This window comes from Echinops telfairi, unplaced genomic scaffold, assembly GCF_000313985.2.
Source record: "Echinops telfairi isolate 266 unplaced genomic scaffold, ASM31398v2 ScPeMD7_7469;HRSCAF=8507_0, whole genome shotgun sequence".
NCBI classification, from domain to species: Eukaryota; Metazoa; Chordata; class Mammalia; order Afrosoricida; family Tenrecidae; genus Echinops; species Echinops telfairi.
In genome coordinates, this window is record NW_022111372.1 from 53,997,096 (window position 1) to 54,011,033 (window position 13,938).

At 44.0% G+C, this 13,938-nt stretch overlaps 1 long non-coding RNA gene across 1 annotated transcript in view; it reads left to right on the forward strand.

The window, feature by feature from the left end:
- The window catches only part of LOC123521016, a 70,361-nt gene that overhangs the window by 722 nt on the left and 55,701 nt on the right, over positions 1-13,938 (forward strand). Inside the window, exon 2 of the long non-coding RNA XR_006679513.1 lies at positions 789-1,029. This is a non-coding gene — a long non-coding RNA (uncharacterized LOC123521016). The remainder of the gene's footprint in view (positions 1-788; positions 1,030-13,938) is intronic.

The window sequence follows — 13,938 nt, forward strand, 5'->3', positions numbered from 1 at the left end:
TACTCACCTCACAGTCCCACCACTCCAAGTATGCTCGAGAGCTAGGGTCTTGCCTTACTCTTAGCCTAAGTTCTAAAGATGTTGAGTACGTGAATGCTTTTCTTTAGCAGAAACTACAAACAGGAAGAACTTAGGGTAGGGTCAGTAGTGACAATAGCAAAACGAGGGGGGGAAAAGAAGAATGGTGATTTCCATTTCCTTTTAAAAGCTTGTTCCTCAATGGTCCCAGCCCAGAGAATTTCTCCTGCCAGGCAACCTTAACCAGACAGTAATTGTATTCTCTATCATTGTATCATGAACTTGAGGTTTGTTTCTGTACCTCTCCTGCAAGTCCCTTGGCAGCAGGAATTGGATCTAACACTGTAGTTCATCACCTTGGAGACTAAACTGGTACTGTCATGTGTCTTTCCTTGAAATACCTTCCTTGCTTGCCCTCTCGCTTCTGGCTGACCTAAATGGGCCTCATCCATGTTCCCTTAGCATCTTGTAAGTTCTTCTCTTTTAAATCCTGCTAGTTGTCAGCGACTGGGAGCCCTGGTGGTGTAATGTTTGGGTCAGCAGTTCAATACCATCAGACCCTCTCGGGGATAAAGAGGAGGTTTTCTATTTCCCAAACTCGTTACCGTCTCAGAAACTCACAGCAACAGTTCTACCCTGTCCTATAGGGTCACTAGACGTCGGACTCAACTCCATGACAGTGAGTTTGGTTTAGGGTTTTTTTTGAAGTTGTCAAGTGGGTTCATTTCTTCAGGGCAGAGGTTACATCTGACTTATTTTTGTGTTTTTAGTGGCCAGCAGAGGGTCAGATACAGAGCAGATTCCGAACATGTTTATTGAATGAACGAATGAAGGTCCCGTGTGCAATGTTTGAGGGTGCCTTGAAGCTGCAAGTCCAGTTTCAGACATGGCAACCGGAACGTGGAGGAGAGAGAACGATAGGCTTTGGAGCCAGAAGACCTAAAATTGAACGCAACGTTGTGCCGCTTTGGACATCACCTCTGCAAGCCTCTGTTTCTTCATCTATACAAGGTAGACACTATTTCCTCCTCATTAGTGACATGTAACGTGCTGGGTTCTTAGGAGGTGTTCCAAAATGTCAGTTCTTATAAACATCTTTAGAACAGTAACACTATTTCAAACATGTCTGTAGCCACAAAGAAGCTGGACGCATGAGGAAATTCAGGAACCTGTCTTGGTTTGTAGAGGTAAGAGGCACACCCAGAGCCACAATCAGGGTGCTGCCAGGTCAGCCTGATCTTTCAAGGCAATCTAAGGGTGAATAGCCAGTTTGGGCTGGACCAATGCCAGGATGCTCCTTGTAGACATAGTCAGGTTTCTGCTTTGGGACTAGGAACGTAAGTGAAGGAACTAAAACCAGTTGCCATGGAATTGATTCTGATCATGAACTGTGCTCCAAGGGTTTTTCAATGACTGGAGTTTCTAAAAGTTGCCTGCCAGGCTTTTCTTCTGAGGCACTTCTGGGTGAACTCAAGCCTCCAAGCTTTGGGTTAGCAGCCTTAAGCGTTAAAGTGTGCACTGCCCAGAGACTTTACAGGAGGCAAGGAACAAAATGGACAGGGAGGAGCGGTTTCTGGGAAGGGATTCTCTTAGGTCAGTTGCCTACTTGGAATCCCAGGATACCCAGCCCAGGGCTGCCCTCTTTGAAAACATTCTGGCCTTGGAACGGTCCCGTGGTAACCATGACAACTAGTCAGCAGCTCCATTTAGGAGCTCCAAATGGAACTCCAGTTGCAGATGCGTGCTGGCCTGCGCACTGCTGGCAGCTGAGAGTCCCTCCCATGAAGCATGCTCACCAGGAAGATTTCTGCTCACAGAGAAAACAAGCTCTGGCCCAGCATTACAGGACTCTCGGATGATTAAAAAGCTCTTCCCAGGTCAGCCAGGGCTGACACACCTTCAAAGCAGTCATAGGTTGGTGAGTGTCTATGCCCTGTTGGCTACTACCCAGTCCCCTCTGGGATTTGAGGTCAACCACACCCAAATCCGGAGCTCCCAAGGAAGCAGGGAGGTAATATCTCCACCACCAGCCTCTTTTAAGGCTTGGGTGACACATGGGGCCAAACTCTGTCACAGTGCAATGCTCATGACCTCTGTCCCTACCCTGGGAGCACATAGCGTCTGCCTTCTCCCAGCAGCCACACCCAAGCTCCCCAGGGACCTGCCTGGGTGATCACATTCACCATCAGGGCTACCTCCCACCTACCCCCCCCAAAGCTGCAGGGGTTGGGTACTACATGACCCCATTAGGCCTTATAGATAGATTACAACATAAACGCTGACCCCCGAAGTTATGCAAGGCGGCCACCTTGCTTCAGTTTATTCTCCTAAGTAGGAGTAGGAGTACATTGTGCAAGTCAGACACCTATACCACATAGCCACAAGATACCACCCTGAAGCCCCTGAGCACATGATCATTGCCAGCAGGAATACTGACAGTGGCCAGTCCTGCCCGAGTTGGTGGCACAGTAGCTTTCTCTTATGACTTGAAGGGCATTGTGTCCTTGGTGTTGTTACTGGGTTGGAACCATAGAGAGAAGACAAGTCCAGGCAGGTATGTTCTTCAGCAACCCCCAAGAGATTAATACCCGCCAGTTACTTTGCCTGGCAGCGTTCACACACATTCTAATGTAGTGAGAGAGTATATAGTTTAATGAAAATTTTAATCATCTTCAAAGGTAGTCCCTGTGAAGAGAGAGAAAGAATTACTTTTGGAAGAGGGACTCATTTCCAAGACTATGTGTGCACACTCACAATTATGAGACAACCTGGAGGAACAACAACAACAACAAAATTCCCAAATTAGGTTTGCTAAAACCTCTGATCTTTACCTGTTTCAATATTGGAAAGTGTGCGTGTTTGTTTAGAAAACACTATTGTGTTTGTTTTTCTACCTTTCGTTTATTGTTTGCAACCTGTGCAAGCCCTCGGAGTTTTAAACCCTGTTGTCTTTCTGCCTTCACCTTTGCTGCACTATCCTTCACCTGCAGTCCACAGTTCAGAAGCCCTTTGGGTGAGGAGCAATGAAGCCAGTTCCCCCCAAAACATTGGAAAGTGATGAAATGGTTTGGAAAGTTCCGGGACACAGACGAGCTGCTTTTGAAGTTGTCCTTCCCCTGGCCATGCTATAGATGAACTGGTTGACCTTCCAAACTGTGACTGGCATCACATGAGATGACTTGGATTCTTTTGTGGCTCTAGCCACCTGTGAGGAGGGGCTGCTGACCTAGATTACCCTGGGCTGTTTTGATTGGACACACTACACTTCCTGTATCAAAACCAACCATGGCCAAGCTGCAGAACAGCTGTCATCTCACGCCCCGTGGCTGAACTGGGGGGTTCTCACCACCATGCTGGAAAGAAAAGAGCTTTGTGGAGCTGGTGGGGAAGCTACAAGAACCAGAGGTCAGACAGCTGGAAGTCAGGGACCACCAGAGCTGTCCATTCACAGGCCCAAATCCAACAGTAGCTATCCGGAGATGATCCCACCTCAGGGCGAGCCCCCGTTGTAGAGCTGTGCATCCGGGGACTTTCAAGGTTATGCTTTCTCAAAGCAGATTGCCCGGCCTTTCTTTTGGGACACTTCCAGGCAGGTTGGAGCCACCATCCCTTATGATCAGTAGTCCAGTGCCGTGTGGGGATTATGATTCGTAGTCACGGGCTGTTTAAGCCACCCATGAGCTCCTAAACTCCTAACTTGTCTGACAATCTCCTTGCAACTGGATTTTGGACTGCCGAGAGAGCTTCCGTTCTGAATCACTAAACAAAAGAGTCCAAAGAAACAGCTTTATTTATTACCAAGAAAGCCCACTGAATGTGGTTCTTTCCTTTAACATCCGAGTTTCTTGGTGTGTGTATATGTTCATTATGAGGGCGTGTATACACATACATACATATGACTATGGCTGTGAATATGAATATATAGTTGTTAGGTGCTATGGTTGTTACATAATGTCATGTCAACTTGATAAATAAATGTAGGGGTGGAGTCTAGCCTGTCAATCAAACCACAGCCTGATGATGCCTCCTTGTGGGCATGGCCTTCTCATGAGGATTCTGGGAACTTCCTCTTTTTCTCCCTAGAAGTGGGTCACACACTCTCTCTCTGCCTTCCTCTTCCTGTTGACAAGGCACATGGAGACTTTCTGAGACCTGAGCGAGCCATTTGGTGGAGACCCGCGCCAGCCCTATGATGCTTCTACTGCCACTGGATCCACAAGACTTTTCATCCAGTGACCAGTGATCTTCCTGCATTCTGCATCACTGCATGTGGCTGCGTGAGTCTGAAGAGAGATTTGTGAACTAGTATCAGACTTATGGACTTGATTTGAATGAGGCTGAGATGCTTTATTGATATACAATCATTCTTTGATATAAAGCTTATATATATATATATATTTCTATATGTATACCTGGGTTTGTTTCTCTAGTCAACCTGGCCTACCACAGGTACCACTGAGTAGATCCCAATTCATAGTGACCCTATGTACAACAGAATGAAACACTTCCAGGTCTTGTGCCATGGTCAAAATAGTTCTTATGTTTAAGCCCATTGTTACAGTCACTGTGTCAATTCATATGGTCGTGTCTTCCTCGTTTTTGTTGCCCTCTACCAAGAGAGATACCCTCCAGGGACTGATCTCATATCCAAAGTTCATGAGATGAAGTCCTTGCTTTTAAGGACTATCCTTGCTTCTAAGGAGCGTTCTGGCTGTATTTCTACCAAGACAGATTTGTTTGTTCTTTTGGCAGTATTTTAATATTCTTTGCCAGCACTATAATTAAAATGCATCAATTCTTCTTTGGTCTTCTTCATTCTATATCCAACTTGTGCATGAATATTAGGTGATTGAAAGTGTCATATGTATATGAGCTTCAACGAGTTTATGGAAAGTTTTCATGATCTTTTCATACCATTCTTTCGTGTGTATGTGTAATTCCCTCACACACACACACCCCAATGATCATTTCTAAAAGTTGACTCTCTAAGCATCTGTGTTAGTCTGGATAGACTAGAGAAACAAATTTATAGAGACACATATGTATATAAGAAAGAGCTTTATGTAAAAGAGTAATTGTATATTAGGGAAACATCCTAGCCCAGTTCAGATCAAGTCCGTAAGTCTGATATTAGCCCATATGTCTGATATCAGTCTGTAAATTCCTCTTCAGACTCATGCAACATATGCAATAACACTGTGTGCAGGAAGATCACAGGCCAGTTGGTGGGAAGTCTTGTGGATCCAGTGTTGGTGCAAGCATCTTAGTGCTGGTGTGGGTCTCCATGTAGCTCCTCCAGCTCCAAGGCTTTGGCTGCAATCGCATAGCTTCATGTGGCTTGTCAACAGCAATGTCTTGCAGAGGAAAAGTGTCTTTGGCCTCTGGCAAGTTATTTCTCTCCATTGCGCCTCCAAATGAGGTCATCAAGCTGCAACCTGATCGACAGGCTAAACTCCACCCCTTCACTCTTAATAGTCTCAAGTTGACACCAGATTATGTAACTATCACAACATCCCACCTCAAGTTTTAGTCTCTTGTCAGTCCCCAGGGAAACCCACTACAATGCAGATTTCTGGCCCCTCATATTCATATTCCATTTTCTTATAAAATTTTAAAGTACAAGATATTTCCCCATAATAATGTAAGAGGGCAGAAAAAATATTTTGGCAGAGAGAAAAAGATTTATTTCTCACATAAAAGAAGTTTGGGAGAGCCAATCTAAGATTGGCAATGAGAAGTTCAAGAACTCATCAGAAACCCAAGTTCCTAGCCTTTTTCTAAATGTGACTTCTGCCTTATGTATACCTTCCAGACCAAAGGAAGAAGAATAAGATGAAGAAGGACATCTTCTTTGAAAAAATATTTCAGAGGAATATACATCTGTTCTGTTTTCCATCATGTGGCCATACCTCATGGCAAATTAGGTTGGGGAGTGTGATCTTTCCTTCCAGGGACTTGGTTAATAATCAGCATTCCATTCATGATGAAGAAGGGCAAGGTGGATCTAGGGAGGTGGTCACGCAGACCCAGAGAGGTTTGTGACTCTCTCAACGTCCTTCTTGACAAGCCAAAGCTCTCATTTTGCAGTTGAGGAATCTGAGGCCCAGGAACGGGTGTTGTCTAAAATAATCCAATTATTTTACCAGCATCTTGACTCACACTCTTTGACCTACTCTGGCTCCCACAGTTTAGCATGTATCAGAATCACCTGAAGAACAAGTTTAGACTCAGACCAGGATTTCTGATTCAGTAGGTGTGGGGTGGAGTTGATAATGTACATGTCTAACAAGCTCTCCGGTGATGCTGATGCTGCTGGTTGAGAGTCACTGGTCTTCAGGACATTCCCACCTGGACTAAACAAAACACAAAAACCAAACTCATTGCCATTGCGTGAATGCCAACTCATAGCAACCCTATAGAACAAGCTAGATCTGCCTCTGTGGGTTTCAGAGACTGTAACTGTCTACATGAGTAGAAAGCCTCATCTTTCTCCCAAGGGAGTGGCTGGTGATTTCAAACTGCTGATCTTAGAGTTAGCAGCCCAAATCCTAGCCACTTTGCCACGAGGGCTCCTGAGACTTAACAAGCAGCTTTTTATTCAATGTGGCCCAACTGAACCCATCACCCTCCATCCCAGCCCTAATTTGCCTCCCAGTTCTCCTAGCTTATTTAATGGTGGTACCATGATTCATTCTCTCAGTTATCTAAGCCAAATATAGGAGTCATCCCAAACTTTTATCACTCGCCCTCCATCCTCTTACAGTTGGTCTCAGGTTTTCTTGATTTTATCCCTTCCTAAGCATCTTCTCTTTCTGTCTGTTCCTGCTTTGGCCTAAAAGTGATCATTTGTTACCTAGATTATTTATTTCTTTATTTTTCAAAAGCCATTTCCGGGCCTAATGCCTGGCCTTGCCCACGGGATCTTTCTAAAGGAGGAGTGTGATTACATTACTCCATGGCTTAACCACTTTCAGTGCCTCCCTTGTTTTTCCAACTTCAGTGGTTTCCATCTATGATCAAATGTTTTGCCACATAGTTGTAGCTCCTCCATTATCATTTGCTTAATATTATTGAATCCTTAATTTACTTATTTAAAAAAATAAGTAAATATTGAATCCTTAATTTACTTTTTAAAAAAAAGTTAAATAAGTATACTTTGAAGGAAGCTTGCTATCACCACACCAGATGAAAACTCAGTATCACTTGATGTCATCCGAAAGTAATTGTTGCAATGAAAACAAAAGAAGCCAATGGTATTACATTCCTCCCAGAGGCTGTGTGCCTATGCCAGGGTCTGAATCGCAGGTCTTCTCTCTTGTCTGTCCGTTAGAAAGATGAATAAGGCTCGAGAGTTGTTGGTGACATCATCCTGCAAACCACTTGCTGTCATGGAGATCCTGTGTGTGCACAGATCAGAGCTATGCTCCATAGGGTTTTTAGGGGCTGAGTTTTGCAGAAACAGACCCCCCCAGACTTTTCTTCTGGTGTGTGTGGGGAGCCTCTCACCTCTGGTTAGCAGCCATTTGCTCCACCCAGGTGCTCTTCTTTACATCATTACAAAGGTCAGAAGAGCTGAAAGAGAATGGAAAAGGCACTCAGTTTCCCATTGTGCAATTCAAGGTTGCTGTTGTTAGATGCTGTCGAGTCAGTTTGGGCCCAGAGTGACCCTAGAGATAACCCTCACAACGGTTCCGGTAGCTAACCGAGCCCACTGTGGCAGCCGCCGTGGCAGGATATCTTGTTGAAGGTCTTCCTTTCCTCTCTGACCCTCTACGCCCACAAGTACGATGTCCTTCTCCAGGGACTGGTTCCTCCTGAAAACCTATGAAAAAATAAGAAGTCTTGCCATCTTCCTTCTAAGAAACATTGTGTCTGTACTCCCTCCAAGACCGATCTGCTTGCTTTCCTGGCAGACCATGGTTTATTCAATATGATTCTCCAATTCCTCTTTGATCTTCCTTATTCATTGCCCAGCTTTTACATGCTTATGAGGCCACTGAAATACATGGCTTGGGTCAGGTGAATCTCAGTCCTTAAAGTGACAGCTTGGCTTTTTGACACTTTCCAGAGATCTTTGCAGAAGCTTGCCCCTTTTAATACAGTGTGTGTGATTTCTTCACTGCGGCTTTCATGGCTGTTGACTTGAAAGCCAAGTAAAATGAAACCCTTGACAACTTTAAGCTTTTCTCTGTTTATCATGATGTTGCTTATTGGTCCAGTTGTGAAATGTGTGCCTTCTCTACGCCGAAGTGTCATCCATACTCTTCTTCACTGACAATTACCCTAAGTTCTCTTGGCTTTCGGCACGCCACGTTTATGTCATCTGCATAACACCACAGGTTGCTAATCAGTATTTCTCCAATCCGGAAGCTACATTCTTTGCCTGGTTCAACTTCTCAGATTATCTGCTCAGCATTCAGAGTGGATACGGATAGTGAAAGGAACAACTCCGATATGCACCTTTTCTGATTTTAAATCTCAAAGTAGCCCACCCATGAGTCAATGTATAGGTTCTACAGGAGCACATTGAAGTGTTCTGGAATTCCCCTTCTATGCCACTTATCCATAATTTGTTATCATCCATCCACACAATTGAATGTCTTTGCATAATCATTAAAATACAAATAACCATCTTTCTGGTATTCTCTGCTTTTAGCTAAGATCTGTCTGACCAGCAATGATATCCTTGTCCCACATCCTCATCTGAATCTGGCTTGAATTTTCTGCCAGTTCCCTGTTGATGTGCTATCTTACCTGTTTACCACCTTTGGTTCTCTCAAAAGCCCTCCTGAGAAGGTACTCATTATTTGGAAAGCATTGTCAACCTCCTTAGCTTGGCCTCCTCTGGGGCCCTTGGCGATCTGGCACCTGCTTGACACTCCACCATCATCTCTTGCAACTCCCCAAGAACGTTATTTTAGGCATCCTGAAAAACGTGAGGTTCTACAAACTTACCATCAGTGTGAATACATTTTGCTGGAAATAACAGAATGCATGCCTCAAGTGCTCAGAGGTTCTTTCCCTCACTCTTCAAGCAGTCAAGAGGTGGTAAGGGTGGGGGTGGGGTGGGGGCAGCTGATCATTGATGTTGTCAGGACTCTGGTCTCTCTAGCCCAGGTCTTCCCACAATGACATTTAGAAGCAAGATCCAGAGGAAGGCATGTTACTGGAGTGTCGTGAATGCTTCCCCCTCCTCTGATCAGGGAGGAAATATCTTCCCAAAGGCACTTGGTGCACATTTCCCCATCTATCTTTTTGCTAAGAACTGGGTCGCCTAACCTTTTCTGGACCAGGTCTTGGGCCCACCTTTCCTGAAGCCAGAGGGTCCCGATGTGAAGCATGAACAAAAGCAGGGCTTTGCTAAGAAAGGGGAAAGGCAAGTTTTGGGAGGAGTCCACACGTTTCCCTTGCACTCACCATACGATTTTCCTGGGTCTTTTCATGTGTGCCTGTTTATCAAGAGCATCTACTTTGTTTGCTTGGGAGGCTCATACTCAAGAATCCTTGCTGGCCTCTTCTGTCCATTAAGCAAAAGTCTTCTAAGATGGTTCAGGCATCTAGCCACATCAATGACTGATGTAATTGACTCTGTAGATCTCACCCACTAGATGTGATCATTCAAGGCCGGGGCTTTATTTTCTCCTTCGTCTCCTCAGGATCCAGCATCATGCTTAGCACATCTTGTTGTTAGCTGAGTCAACTTGCTCCCTCTCCCAAGCTAACTCCTGTAACCCAGGCGCAACATGATTGACATGTTGTGATCTATGGAAGGTTTTCATTGTCTGGTTTTTAGAAGTAGATTATTAGGCCTTCTTTCCAGTCTGGGAGTAGGTCTAGCCACTGAAACCTGCTCAGCAACATCAAAAGAGTCAAACTCACTGCCATTAAGTTGATTCCAACAAATAGCAACCCTATAAAACAGGGTACAGCTGTCCCCATGGATTTCCAAGGCTGTAAATCTTTATAGGGGTAGAAAGCCTTGTCATTCACCTGTAAAGCAAGCTGGTGGTTTCAAACTACTCACCTAGCAGATTGCAGCCCAATGTGCAACTCAGTATGCCACCAGGGCGTCTTCCAACCAGCACATAGTAGGCTTTTAAGACCTTTAATGAGCACTCATTTAAGTAAAGTTGAATGAATCAATATTTCCTGCCTTATACCCAAGTTTTCAAGTAAGTCCAAAGTAGTAACTGTTAGGATGGATTTAGCAACAGGCATACTTTGAAATTTTTTACAAGAGCGCTGTAGAATGTATTGCTGTTGTTTGTTTTTTGAGAGGAGGGGGTACACAGCACTCTCCAAATAGTATGTGTCAAGTTACTGTTGGCATAAGATTTCTACCACGTGGCCAATTGTAGGGCTAATCAGTCACTGTAAATAATGTAGAGTAATTTTATAAACTTAGTAAACCATTTCAATCTTGTGTAAAGCACATTATACAGGCTAATAGCTTCAGTTGGCCCAGTCAGCTTAGGTGCTGTTCCACCATTGCATTAAGCTAGTCTTTATTGATATGCCCTCAATGTTAAACAGCTTCTTAATGAGGTGGATTGCCTTGAAGCCATTGGTAGTGTGTGCGCACACACAGACACACACACATGCACACCAAGTTATCACCACCCCAAAACAACTGTAGAGGCAGTAATTATATCATTTTAATCAGCGGCATCACACACCATCGGTTGTGCTTGTACCTAATGTAGCTGAGTTGATTATCAGTAATGGACTTCTTGAAATGACCTGGCCCCCACTGAAGTACTTCGGGTTCAACAGTCCATGTAAAATATAATAAATGCATCAATAATTCAGCAAGGGAAATAGGTAGCATTATGGCCCCGTTCCGTGCTGCTGTTATTTAACAGCCTGGCAGCTTGGTAGTTAGAAACCACTCTGTCCACGGGTGTTGTAATTCAGTCCGAACCATTTGCTCAGAGTGGAAATGAGGCAGAGGAGAGCTCCAGGCCCCTAGCTCATTTTTTATTTAGAGGCCATTTTTTAAAATCCATTCATCCATTTAAGTTCCAAAAATAGAAAGGAGAAAACGAAATAAACACGCTTCAAATTTAGTTGCTTAGAGACTACTTAGCGTCCTCATTCGATAGGATCTTTGATGCATTTTTTTTAAAAGTAACATTCTACAAACCTGTAAATGAGTGATGAGAGTTTAGAAATTCCTTTTGTGGTATGTGTATGTGTGGTTGTGTTTCTTTTGAATGAATCTATGAGCATGGGCAGTATTTTTCAAATTTTAGTCATCTCTCGATACTTAGGTACATACTTTTTGCTTATCGGTCCTATCTATTACTTACCCAACCTTCTTGTTCAAGGAGCTCAATCTTTTTCAAACTCTGATACCCCACAACCTAAACTGGCTGCCATCCAGCGGATCCACACTCACAGTGACCCTGTAAGACAGGGTAGAGCTGCCCCTCTGGGTTTAAGAGACTGCAACTCTTTACAGGAATAGCAAGCCCGTCTTTCTCCCAAACTTTGATAGCTGTGTTTTAAAAGAAAATTTGTTATTATTCATGTAAATAGAAAAATCAATCTGATATGCCATAAGCAGATGCAGTCCTGCATTTTTCCCTAGGACATGTAAAATAAACACATGCTGACCCAAATACATGCCTCGTCCTTCAAACAAGAGACGTTTCCTCTGCATGCTCTTTGTGTCTCGAGGCAGCTGGTGACACAACTGGGAAATGACCAGGCCTTTCAGATCAGGCAGGATTGGGTCAGATTCCAGCTCTGCTGTTTACTTGAAGGTAGTTCTTCTACCTCCCTGAAACTCAATTTCTAGATCAGGAAAATGGGACTAAGAACCATTGAGCAAATTATATAAGGTGCTGTAGGCAAAGCTCTCAGCACAGTGCCTCACCTATAGCGAATGCCCAAGAAATGTCAGCTAGGCCTATTTTTAATTTGGCATGGGGTGGTATGGGTCCTCACAGAATATACCCGGGACCAAGGAATTGAATTTAGAGCCAACAAAATATACTAGGGGACTGTTTACCATATGCCAGGCTCTGAGGTAGGCTCTGGGGACAAGAGATAATTCTCAGGGTGACAGACAGATTTAGTGATAATAACAGCAGGAGACCCAGGGTGATACAAACAGTTAATACATTCTCCTACTAACCAGAATGTTGGTGGCTCAAGTCCACCCAGAAGTGCCTTGGAGGAAAGGCCTGATGATCTATTCCCCCCCAAAATCAACCATTGAAAACCCTACAGGGCACAGTCAGCTCTAACACAAATTTGCCATGACTTTAGGTCAACTCTATAAGCAACTGGTGTTCATAGTTATGTGTAGTGCCATAAAGCTAGCGCCTGGCTATAATGACAGGCCTGAGAAGGCATGCGTGATGAAAATCACTATCGGGGAAGGAAAATGTGCAGATGCATGCATCAGGTATTTCCTGAGGACTTATAGGGACATCCATCAGAGACTAAAGGTACCAAGTAAATTGGATTTCTGCAGGGAAACAGAAGAGTCACAGGATTCAGACAAAAGCAGAAATGGAAACCCATGTCATCACTTACTCTCAGTCTCAAGCCATGTCAATGGTTTGGTGAATCTACTTTGCAAAACCAAATATTAGTCTGGTTGGTCAGACAACATGTAAATGGTGTTTCTAAGTTTCTTTCCTTCCACACAGCAGCCACACACAGTCAGTTTTAGTTTGACCTGCAGGGTAATCAAAGGTATCTTCCCCCCCCCTATATGTTGATCTATTTATTTATTTATTAAATCATTTTATTGGGGGCTCATACAGCTATTATCACAATCCATTGTGTCAAGCACATTTGTACATGTTGCCATCATCATTTTCAAAACATGTTCTTTCTACTTGAGCCCTTAGTATCAGCGCCTCATTTTACCACTTTCTTCCCCACCCTCCCTCCCTCATGAACCCTTGATCATTTATAAATTATTATTATTTTTTCATGTCTTAAAATGACTGAGGTTTCCCTTCACCTACTTTTCTGTTATCTATTCCCCTGGGAGAGGGTTATATGTAGATCATTGTGATCGGTTCCCTCTTTCTCTCCCCACCTTCCTCTTCCCCTCCTGGTATCACTACTCTCATTATTGGTCCTAAGGGGTTTATCTGTCCTGGATTCCCTGTGCTTCCAGCTCTTATCTGTACATGCTCTGGTCTAGCCAGATTTGTAAGGTAGAATTGGGGTCATGGTAGTTGGTGGGGAGGGAGCATTAAAGAGCTAGAGGAAAGTTGTATGATTCATCGGTGCTATACTGCATCCTGACTGGCCTGTCTCTTCCTTGTGACCCATCTGACAGGGGATGGCCAATTATTTACAAATGGGCTTTGGGTCTCCACTCCACACTCCCCCTCATTCACATTGATATGATTTTTTGTTCTGGGTTTTTGATGCCTGATACCTGATCCCATTGACACCTCATGATCATACAGGCTGGTGTACTTTCTTCCATGTGGACTTTGTTGCTTCTCAGCTAGATGGCCACTTGTTTATCTTCAAGCCAATCTAAGGTGTCTTAAAACAACTTACAAGCTTATACAAATCATATTTCCTATGAAAACTCAGATTTGTGTTTCCTCTTTAAAAGTGGGACATGTGGCCATCTGGATCTATGTCCCCAAGTATGACAATATGGGGAAGTTGAGTACTGTTAGGATGGGGCCTTTTCTTTCTAGCTCACCATCTATATCCAGTTGGTTGAAAGCATTGCTCTGAGATCCAGGTAGACTCCCCTGGGTGGTACAAACAGTTAACATGCTTGGCTGCTAACCCAAAGGTTGGAGGCTCAAGTCCACCCTGTAGTGCCTCAGAAGAAAGGCTTGGTAGTCTATTTCCTAAAAATCAGCCATTGAAAATCGTGTGGGGCACAGTTCTACACTGACACAAAGGAGGTCATGATGAGTTAGAGTCAACACA